We start from the raw sequence: 12,185 nt of genomic DNA, 5'->3' as shown, positions 1-12,185 counted from the left end.
GTACACCATAACACTAAATGTATGCTTGTGTCTTCATAAAAGGAACTAGCTGAAACATATACCATGCCATTGATACTGGAGGAGCACCTGAAAGACCTTTGTGACATACTGCTGTACTACAGTGTTAGCTCTCTTTGTGAAGACTTAATAAAAGCTGCCAACTCAGCCATTAACAGAGCATGAATGATGAATCTAGGCACAGTCTTGGGAAATATCACAACAGAGTGTGGCAAGGAAATTGAAAGATGTAAAGTTATTTTATGGTACGTTCTGATCATTTGAAGTCTCATAATCTCTGAAGGTCAGAGTTATTGCTGAAAGGAAACAAATGGGATTTAATTAATTCTTCTTGAAATATACCAAATGAATGAAAGCCTTCACACTGAACTATCATATCTTGTCCTGCTCTTAAGATGTTCTTTACCTGGGACTTACTACAAAAGGTTGGCTATAAATACCTGAGCACACAAACGATATAGAATTTAAAGTGTAACCCAATAAAATACAATATAAGAAATAAAATAAGCAATAAAAATAGAATTACAAATCTATACGATTATTTAATGTGGACATGCTGCAAGCCACTGCGAACAGTTTGGAGCCCCCTCTATGATAGAAAAGTATGGCGAATTAGTTCACATGGCTGCTGTTTACATGGTGAATTCAATGCAAGCTGATAGTGAAAGGCAGTATGCCCTAGTGATCAGAGTGCCAGAGCAGGACTGGGGAGGCCTCAATTCATAAATCCCACCCAAGAGAAATACAGTATATGCAACCAAAGAGAACATTTTCAGAATTAAAGCTCAGTGGAAAGCACTGCAGATTCTTTAGGGACATTTGTCAAGTAGGTTAAGCTAAAAGAAATCATAATTAAAATGACCCACATATAGAAGAAAAGAAAAATTGTCCCAAGGCTACATTGAAGGAGATAGAGCTGGTAAGCCTGGCTCACTAAAACTGATGTGTGGCAAATTTCTCAAAGAATATGTAATTTAGGTCGTCATTTAGAAAGAATACATTAACATTGGGTGCTTTTGTAAAGCAGAAGGAGCCTCTCAAGGAGGGATGGGGGGGGGAAGAGAAATTCAGTTCAGTTCACATTTAAAACTGAATCTATCAAATTCACACTGAAACACAGAACCACCCTCCAAACTTCGCACTTATCCGAATATAGCAAAATAGTTTTCCAACCAGCCAACGTTTACAAAATGTGTATATATTTTAGTGAAAATAATGCACAAAAGTGAATTATATCCAGGGAAATTGCTTGCAAAGATCAGTCAAAAATGCATACAAAAATGTGTTTATCTGGATAAATTTGCACTAAAATGTTGCTGCAGTTTCATGAAGTTTTTTTTTTTTTTAATCCACAAATTGCTGCAGAAATATGAAGAGCTGAATTCAAGATTGCTGGAGGGCAAGGGAGTAAAAGAAACACAGAACAAAAATGGAAAAAATCCCCCACCCCAGCTCTCAAGGTTGTTTTTCATGCAACCATCTTAAACACTTGCTATGTCAGGTTTTACAAGTCATATCTGACAGCTAGAACTTCCTCACCTGGAAATCGCCCTTGTAGGGTGATGACATCACCATAGATCCATACAGTGTATCGCTTCTGCGTTTTGTTCTTTTAGAAACCGTGACTGAATCTGAAATGTTTTCAGCTTTGGTCTGTCAACTGTAATAATAAATTAAGCTGAGCTGAATGTAATTCTGAATGTAAATAGAGAATACACACAACAATCTCATATGGAAGACCTGTGAACTGAACAGCCGCTCCGGAGTCTGACTGTACATAGACTCTCTCTTTGTGTCAAATATTTTGAGGCTCTGAAAGTATTGTAAGCTTCATAACTCAATGCCAGCAGAACATGGGATATTTCGCATACCAGTGTTTTAATATTCAGTTATATCCTGTTTAAAATACTCATTTAAAATTATAACTTAACAAATCGAACCTAATTACTGTAGATCTTAAAATTGAGCCCATGACTGTCTCCTTCCTCAATACACTGGAACACTTCCATAATTTTGCATGATGAAGGCACACATTTTCTTCTTCCACATGAAGAATCCCACTATCCCAGCAAATGTCTGTATAGGGCCAATGCTGTGTTAAATTCACCTCAGTATAACACAACTTCATATACTTATAGGTGTTTTCAGTAGCCTAACTATACCCTCCAAAATGCTAAGAAGAGCTGTGCTCTGTAAACTTCTGTATAGTCCAACCATTACATTTTGGTTTTCTTGCCTCGGAAACGGCCTGTAAAAGAAAGACCCTGGTCAACTCACAGCCCTAATCCTAGGTCTGTGACAGCTCCCAAGCGGCTTATGAAAACAGAAAAAAGTAAAACAAAGAAAATCCGTGTTGGCTCTTTGTTCTATAGAAAAAAACCAGAGCAAGTGAAGGGGAAAAACTGCTGAACGAGAGAAGAGACAAGAAAGGCACCAAAATATTATATCACGGCTTCAAAGGGATCACCAAACTGGATTGTTGTTGTTTTTTTAAAAATGTAAACACTTTTAAAAGGAAGGTCTACAGGCTGTGTTGGTGTATTGCAATTACTGTTCAACTGAGCCATTCTCAATGGCACAAAAACATGTGACTGTCATAATCTAGGCCATTCTCTAGTGTTTCTCTGGAGAGGTCTTTCCTTGCTTCACGTACCGACTAATGTCTGAAAACAAAGGGCCATCTAAATCTTTTAAATGGAAAATGGCCCAGGAGGAATCATCAGCACAAGTGAGCTCCCAGAGTAAATGCCTGCTCTCACAGTACTTTATACTTGGCATATACTGCATGCTACCCATGCACAGGGCAGCAGCAGGCTGCATAATAATAATAATAATAATAATAATAATAATAATAATAATAATAATTTATTTGTACCCCGCCCATCTGACTGGGTTTCTCCAGCCACTCTGGGCGGCTTCCAACAAAGATTAAAAATACATTAAAATGTCACACATTAAAAACTTCCCTGAACAGGGCTGCCTTCAGATGTCTTCTAAATGTCAGGTAGTTGTTTATCTCTTTGACATCTGGTGGGAGGACATTCCACAGGGCGGGCAATACTACTGAGAAGGCCCTCTGCCTGGTTCCCTGTAACTTGGCCTCTCGCAGTGAGGGAACTGCCAGAAGGCCCTCGGAGCTGGACCTCAGTGTCCGGGCAGAACAATGGGGGAGGAAATGCTCCTTCAGGTATACTGGGCCGAGGCCAACACCAACACCCAGGTATACTGGGCCGAGGTCAACACCAACACTTTGAATTGTGCTCAGAAACGTACTGGGAGCCAATGTAGGTCTTTCAAGACCGGTGTTATGTGGTCTCGGTGGCTGCCCCCAGTTTCCAGTCTAGCTGCTGCATTCTGGATTAGTTGTAGTTTCCGAGTATTAATAAGGGGTTAAGGCTTTGCATGCAGAAGGTCTCTGGGGTTAAATTCCTGACATTTCCAGGAGCAGGTGATATAAAAGACCATGTCCCTGAGACCATGGAAAGCAACTTCAAGTAGCCAGTGCAGTGCCCTCCAGATGTTCATGGACTACAACTTCCATGACCCCCATCATTGACTGTGCTAGTTGGGGCTGATAGGAACTGGTGTCCAACAACATCTGGAGGGTACCATGCTGGCTAATGCTGGGTTAAACAAGCATATGATCTGAACTGGTGTAAGGTAGCTTGCTATGTTCCTGCCTAAATAGATGGGAGGAGGAGGAGGAAATTAACCCAGAGATAAACGGGGCAAATTAAACCTAATATAAATGTGAGCCCTTCAGGTTTGGATGGTTCTGTTCCATTGGTACCTGCACCCAGTGCTGTAGTGGTGAATTTTGAAGGGCTGGAGTTTGTCATTACATTTCCTAGGGCCACACACCAAAAAGAGAGTCTGTACCCACACCTACAGGGAGAGTGATGATGAAGATGAAGAAGCATGGGATGGTAAAGGATGGTGCAGTGGTTGGGGTGTTGTGGCTGGGGAGATCTGGCTTCACATCTCTGATCAGTCATGAAGTTGTGGAACTCCCTTCCCACAGAGGTGCCTCTGGCACTGACGTCATACAGCTTTTGACTTATACTGAAGATAATCCTATAATCCTAGTTTTTGACACTAGAGATTGCCTTAACCCAGTTGGGATGATCATTGTCCATCACAGAGAAGTTCATGGCATTGTTAAGATATCTATAGCCACAATAAACCATAAAGAGCCAATGTAGTATAGTGGCTTAAGCAGTAGACTAGGATGAAGGAGACCCAGAGTCAAATCCCCACTTGGCCACAAAGTGTCTATGGGCCAGTCTATCTCTCACCCTAGCCTACCTCACAGGACTGTTGTGAGGATAAAATTGGGTGACAAGAACCATGTATACTTTTCTGAGATACTTGGACGAAGGTGGGCTTTACGTATAATGATTAGTGAACAAGGGTGCCAACTTGAATAAAACATTGGGGGGAGGGCAGATAAGCCCTTCCCCTGAAAAACTGACCACAAGACCACACACACACCATTTGAATGGCAATGCCCACCAACCTGGGGGCGCACCCCCTCAATTATTTTATTGGAGCCAAAGGGACCTTCACCCCTAGGACTTGGCTCCTCTGTTAGTAATAGTAGCATTCAAAGCACAAAGGCTGATAGCACTAATACCTGTGCAGGTATGAGGTCCTATTCTTGGTGCTGCTACAGGTGCTTTCTCTCCCTGCTTGCCAAGATTTACAGTGGAGGTCTGTACAATGCTCCAGTAAATGAAGGGAGGCAGGACTAGTCAATTCAGCTGCCAGGGATCATCAGCACAGACACTGCCATCATGGGTTGCGTCAAATCAGCATGCCTGACACCTAAAATTCTTCTGTCAGTAAGAATCCTATCAAAATGTTCTCAGGATAAGCTGCATTCTTCTGGTACTGCAGCTAAATGTCAGTAGCTGGAGACATGAAACTTTCTAGTCTGGTTAAAGCACTATATAGCTTATGGCTGTCAGGTTGTCAGGTTGCTTCTGAATGAACTGAATCAGCAGATGAATCAGTGGCAGCAGTTTTCTCCCACCCGACTGCCCCCATCCCGTTTCCACCTGGCCCTTCCCCCTCCACTTCCTCAGCTGACATAGCAATCAGGACTCCAGGTGTGCTGCAGAGCAGGTAGACTGAGGAAACAGTGGAGAAAACAAGTGGGAGAAGTCACAGCTGCCTCTCCTCCAGGTTTTAAGCTCCACGAAGGATCCCTAGGTGAGTTGCAGACTCTAAAATTAGGCTAAATGAAGAATGCATTTGCTTACTTTGACACCTGTACTATTTTATCCATCCAGTCTGCCTGCTAGTAAGCTACATACTTTATAACATTTTAAAAGCATGAGCGAAGGGAAGCTGTTACTAATCAAACTTGCAAATGGTCTGTCCAGCTTGTCATTGCCTTCTGGGAGTGGCAGTGATTCTGCTGCAGGGTTGGGGAACTTGTTGCAACCAAGATGTTGTAGACTACAGCTGCATACACACCAAACCTTTAAAGTACAGTCAAAGCACATTTCCCCCCTCAAACAATTCTGAGTCACTGGGAATGATAGCTCTACATGGGGTGGACTACAGTGCCGAAAATTCTTTGAGGCAGAAAGCATGCTTCAAATGTGTGTTAAAGCTATAGTGTGGCTGCAGCCTTAACTCTCATCAGCCCTGACTGCTGGCCACGAGCTGGAGTCCAATAACATCTAGAGAGGCCCTAGTTTCTTATCTCCTGCAATCAAGGGTCTCAGAGGTTTTCCAGTCACCCTTTCTCACTAGAGATGATAGCAATTGAAACTGAGCCTTTCTGCATACAGAGCATGTGCTCCAAAGATGAGGTGCAGTCCTTCCCAAATCCTGAAATTCACAAAAATAGTGATAATTGAAGGAGCTAGAATTGTGGTTTTAGATATCTTACTCATAATAAGTATCTTTATTGAGAGACATTTTAATGCAAACTTGTTTATAACTGAGGGGGTTTGTTGAATAGTCTTTTGATTCTATAGTGAAGCTGGACTTTCATTTCAAAACGGAGGCCTAGATTAGTTGCATGTTTGAGATATCACAAGGTTTGGATTATAAGCTTCCCTGCAGGACAGAGTAAGAAAAAGATGGCTAATGATTAACATTCTTAAGTGAAAAGCTCCAGCACATTAAAAATAAAATAAAATACAGTAAGAGAGTCAGTGTCTATTATTCAAAGTGACAGGTTAATGGATTTAGTTTTAAATAACTGGTCTTTCCTAGCATCGTAGTCTTTGTTTGGAGAAGTTGGAATTTAGTGAAATCCTTCCCCAAGGCAGCCTCCCTGCCTATAATGGTTACATGATAGGAAGAAAATCCACAGATGCATTTTTTGCTTTTCAATTTGGCTTTGGAACAATATGGACAACTTTCATAGTGGGAGATAACTATGAAGCCACTGAGGTCTGAGAATAAAAGTTAACCAAGTAGGAAGGTTAAGGAAGTATCTGCAGAAGAACAGATGGACTGGAAATTAATAACCAGAGAGATTTGAGTTAGCTCATTCAAGAACTATGCATTCTTCCGGCCTCATTCACTTCTGTAAAAATTATGGGTCGAATTGTGCTCTTTCACTCATTTTGCCTGCACAGGCATTTCAACTTGCCAGGTGGAACAATCCTCCTCCCCTCCCTGACATGTGTTCTGGGAATTCTCCTGACCCCTCCCGCCAATTTGGGGTGTGCATGCAGGGGACATGGGAGGGAAGCCCTGCTGTGCAAGTGGAATTCCTTGTTCAGGGCTTTTGCATCAATTCCACCCTATTGTTATGATTTGAGCTGTGGGGGAGGGGCATTAGGGTATGCCTGGCCCCCCTTCTAATTCCTGGAATAGCCAGGCTAGCTTCCCGATGAAAGGAAGCAAAGGAAGTTGCTCTATGCTATACTGCAAATGGGTGGACCCTGCTCCCTCAACAGGCTGGTAGGCAGAAAGACAAAGCCGAGAACCCCTAGAACCCCGGAATCTTGCACCGCTCAGAGATTGGGGTGGCATGCAGCACTATATATCTTAATATAGAGTTAAAATGCAATGCTGTCATCATGCTGCAGTTCACTTGGCCTCCAACAGGTGGCACTGTGATTACAGACTTTTGAGAGCTGCAAGGCAATCACAGTAGCACTGGAGGGTGGGAATGGAAGCAGACAAAAGAGATGGAGGCAAGCGGACAGCCCAGGCAAGATGAGGAGGAGCTGTCAGGACAGACTGGGGCAACTCCCTAGCAACCATCCTGCTCTGCCGCCGCCATTGCCCACCTCACATTGATGCTGCTGCTTTGGCCTCAGCAGTGCCTAGGGCTGGCACAATGGAAGCAGAGGAGAGAGATGGAAGCAGGTGGGCAGTCCAGGTGAGCTGTGGATGAGCAATTTTAGGACAGGTTGGGGCAACTCCCCTGACACGATCCTGCTCTGCATCAGCCTGCCAATTCCCTCCTCCTTGCCCTCACCCTGAGGCTGAAACATTTTTGGTGTGAGGCAGGCAGTATGATGATGCTGATGCTGAGGTTTAAGGCGAGTTGAAAGGTTTGATGAATCTTAATGGGGGGGGGGGGTTGGTTGGTTGGTGAGGTCTAAGGAGAGGAGGATGGCATTGGGTGGGGGTAGTTGGGGTAGCCCTGAAAGAGTGTCTCCAGATCCATTGTTCAGCCCGGACACTGAGGTCCAGCGCTGAGGGCCTTCTGGCGGTTCCCTCACTGCGAGAAGTGAGGTTACAGGGAACCAAGCAGAGGTCCTTCTTGGTAGTGGCACCCGCCCTGTAGAATGCCCTCCCATCAGATGTCAAGGAAATAAACAACTATCCGACTTTTAGAAGACATCTGAAGGCAGCTCTGTTTAGGGAGGTTTTTAATGTTGGATGCTTTATCGTGCTTTTAATTTGTTGGGAGCTGCCCAGAGTGGCTTGGGAAACCCAGCCAGATGGGCAGGGTGGAAAAAAATAAATTATTGTTATAAATTATTATAGCAAGACAAGTGAGCAAGGATGCAGCCCCTAGTATTACACACAGTGCCTATCTCCCTGCTTGCCAAGTGGCACTTCCTGTAAATTCAGATTTTCCAATCTGTGGGCTATCTGATAAGGGAAGAAAATCCAGCATAAAATTGTATGTTGCCTGACACACTGAAGCTCACTGAGGGCAGGGGGATTGGTTTTTGCATGTGTGTGTTGATGTTTCGATGGCTGCCATCTATCACCACACCCCTTACTTCCATTTCACAGCAGCATTAGAGGTCTTCTGCTGAAGGGAAAGCAAACTATGGCTGAAACTGCCAATGATGTGCCAAGGGAGTTTTTTTCATGTATGTCCCCCCTGAGTATCTTACACTGATTTCCTCAGAGCTGGGACTCACCAATGCTGAGTCACGGACCCTGGTTTGAATGCCAGGCCTCAGTCTTGAAAAAAAAAAGAATGCCTGTTTTGCTTTCAGCAGCATTACTCTTTCAACAATACACCCTTCCAGAATGAGGGAACATGGCATAATCTAGTTGTGAGCCATAGCATACTTTTCTTTGGAAATCAGCTGTTGGATTCCTGCAATACTTACTTCTAACCAGGAGTTTGGCATGAAGAAAGCACAGCATAACCACTGAAAGCCACACAGATAACTGGTAAAACTGCATCGAAGAAACAGTTATTTCTAACACTTTAATCACAAGACCCTCCTTCCTCCCTCAGAGGAATCTGAATTCCTAACACACCACCACCAGTGTGACTCACAGCTTTCACGCCTCAGTTTGTAGACCTATTGCATTAAGTAGTCACATGCTCCCATTTAAGTGCCAAGCCAATTTTTCAAGCATTGTGATTATTCACTGGGAAGTGAAATGTTGACTTATGGGAGGTGGAATAACTCAGTTGTCATAATGAGTTGATTCAAGCTAGATAACCACACTGGGATGGTGAAAGAATTTGCATGTATCCAAAACTTTGTACACGTCTCAGATAAGCAATGTAACATTCTTTGGAGGCTCTTATTTTCACAAGGACCTGGCAGGCTACAAACTCGTCCAAGTGCAGGACAAAGATTCTGTTTGACTTCAGTTAAACTAAGTCTTCATTAGTACAATAGTCTTAACTTGGTAAAGGATTTGGGTGAGCATGCACACAAAACTGTCAAACCTCAAAAAGGAGATTGTAGAGGTGAACGTTGGAAGGTTCCTGAGAGACAAAAGAAAGTGCTTTTTCACTCAGTGCACATTTTAAACTATGGAACCCACTCTCACAAGATGTAGTGGCAGCCACCAATTTGGATGGCTTTAAAAGTGGATTAGAAAAATGTATGGATAAGGCTCTCAGTGGCTACTAGACAGTATGCCTTTGGAGACCGTTTATTTGCTGGGAATCCCAAGTAGACAGAGCATTGTCGCCCTCAGGTTCTACTCCTGGTCTTTCCATTAGCATCTGGTTGGCCACTGTGAGAATAGGATGCTGGACCAGATGGGTTTTGGTCTTAGCAGGACTCTTCTTATTCTTTAATATGAATAAATACAAGTCCATTGTCATCACACACAAACACCCCTTCCAGATTTCAGCAAACGAGAATGTTTATTATTTGACCAGCCATCAGTATTTTATCTATACAACCAATGTTTACTCTTTGACAGAATAAGCAAGGAGCTAATGAGGGTGTTTAAGAAGCTCACCTGGCTATATTTTCCTGCAGCTCTGATTCATTATAAGCAATGATGTTTACCGTGTCTGCTAGTAGGTGGAAATAGAATATTTTAGTCCTTAACTAAGATGAAAGTATTAAATTAATTCGTTTCCCAAAACAACGTAGCAGGCTTTTAAAGCTCACCATTGGAAGAGACAAAGATTTCATCACCTGCCAGTGTTCTATGGCAGAAGGCCACAATGTTTTATGTCTGGGGATGCAACGTTGCTGACTTGGACTGTGCCACTGCAGTGGACTAAAAGCAACCAGCAAATGGATTTGCAGGTTCCTGTGTGGCTTTTGCGTGTTCACGTGTACCAGTCCACTGTGCGTTGACGTTTCAACACCATGGATGGCATTCACTGCTGAACTATGTTAGTTCCATCTGCAAGCGTTTCAGCTTGCCAGGCAGAACAATCACCCTTTCCTCCCCATTTTAAAGCAAAATAGGTTGCACTGCACAACATTGAATTGTTATGTTGTAGTGGGCCACGTTTGAGTGTCTTGTTGATGCCACCCGCCTTTTAGGATCATAGAAGCTTACTTATGCAGCATCATAGTTTGGTATTGTGTTCTCCAGGATCTCAGGCAGCAGTCCTTCCTCACCCAGCTGAAGATGCCAGGGTTTCACCTTTGACTCTCTACATGCATGTGCCCTTCCGCTGAGCTACAGCCCTGATCCAGTGTGCAGAGTTATATTCATACATAGAAAAGCTTTGTATATTTAAGGGCTGTGAAGAGTAAAACTGGGGACATATATGTAAACCTAGCCAAAACGCTAGGAGCAATATGGTAACCAGGGTTATAATTATAGGGCACAGAGGAAAAAAATAACTGAACTGTCAAAAAATAAATAAATCACATCTTAACAACGTGCATTTTGCTAAATGGATATTGGTCTTTCGATTCACTGCTGTTGTGCAAGCTTTCAGCCTCACAGGAGGGATAAATCATTGCACCCATTTCTTTTGTATTAATAAACATGCACTTGCGCTTACCCAATATAACGTGCCATCTGAAAATAACATAATATGCTTACAGGAGGAAATATGTAAAGAGAGAAAAGAGAGCACTTTGTACCAATTTTGCTTATTGAACTTGAATTGTTTGAAATTTGGTTCTGCACTATGAAAACATTTTCCCCCGTCATCTGATTTTGGAGGTCCTCTCTAGTGAATTGTGTCCTTTCACTTACTAGTACTTACATGTTATTTCAGAACAAAATGCTTTCTGACTTTAATTTTTATAGCATTACAGCAATTGAGCTGGGACTGAGGGGTTCATTTTTGTGTCAAATGGATATGGATATGTTTGGTGTTTTTTTTAATTCTGTAACTGGGAGGAAAAATATGTGAAAAGGAAAAGAAGAAAGTTTTCTCACCACTGGGAATACAGGTTATTTTTAAAAATATAACAATACTGTACACAGTAGACTTCCAGGCACGAAATGTGCTAGTTCCTCATTCTTTGTCAGATTGGGCTGACTTTTGCCATTTAATCCTGCCATTCCCCCTCCCCCCCCACACAAAGAAACCTACAACCGTATCAGCAATTTGCAGAGGATATGTTGCCCTCCTCTGTCTTTCCATTCACTAGAAAATGCTGTCTGGTTAGAAAATATTATTACAGTCAGAATGAGAAAAAGCATCACTGCAAATGTAATGTTTCCTTATGTACTAATGAGTTATTACAGCAGGTTTTCACCTGGGCAGATAACAGGTCTCCAGAGGAGCATTCTCCTTTGAGCAGTTGATAGAGGTCATATATTATATGAATATGAGATTGTGGAAACAAAATGACGCTTTAAAGGATGTTTTGCTTTTGACCTGTGCTCAGTGGCGTAGCGTGGGTTGTCAGCACCCAGGGCAAGGCAAGTAATTTGCGCCCCCTAATCCGTGGATTTTAGGGGGCAGAGAGCTGCGAGTGCGAGCACGCCCCCCCCAGATGTTGCGCCCGGTGCGGCCGGCCCCCCCTGCACCCCCCACGCTACGCCACTGCCTGTGCTTTTGTTTAGAAGGGAACTTACGATTTTCTCAGCAAAAAGCAAATACCCATTGAGTACAAATGATCATGGTTCAGGGAGGATGAGAAATTCTGATCTAGACCAAGGGTTAATGCCCTCTCCAATGTCTCACGCAATGGTCCAAATCCAGCTCCTGCCCCTCACTCCTTCACTGCATGTCAGCTATTTGCTACAGAAAAAAAGCAACTATGCAATGGCAACCTACAGAACAAATATGTCTTGTTTGGCCGTCAGGTACACTGATACTTGAATTTTTTCCAAGCATCGAAAGCCAGTTTCTAAACTTAAGGGCATTAATTGCACACGGAGACTTAGAAAAACAGGTGAATAGGGAAATCGCCGAAGAGCTGAAGCAAAATGCAAATTCAATTCAAATTCAACAATTGAAGCAATGTGCACATTCTGCAGGGCTGATGCTTCCACTTGCTTCATATGCTCCTCCTTTTCCTGGCCGCTGTCTTCCCTTCATGACTGGAAGCGTTGACATACCT

Source organism: Podarcis filfolensis (genome assembly GCF_964270895.1).
Source record: "Podarcis filfolensis genome assembly, chromosome: 5".
Taxonomy (NCBI): domain Eukaryota; kingdom Metazoa; phylum Chordata; class Lepidosauria; order Squamata; family Lacertidae; genus Podarcis; species Podarcis filfolensis.
The sequence above is the reverse complement of the archived record's forward strand: the minus strand, read 5'-3'. Positions refer to the sequence as shown.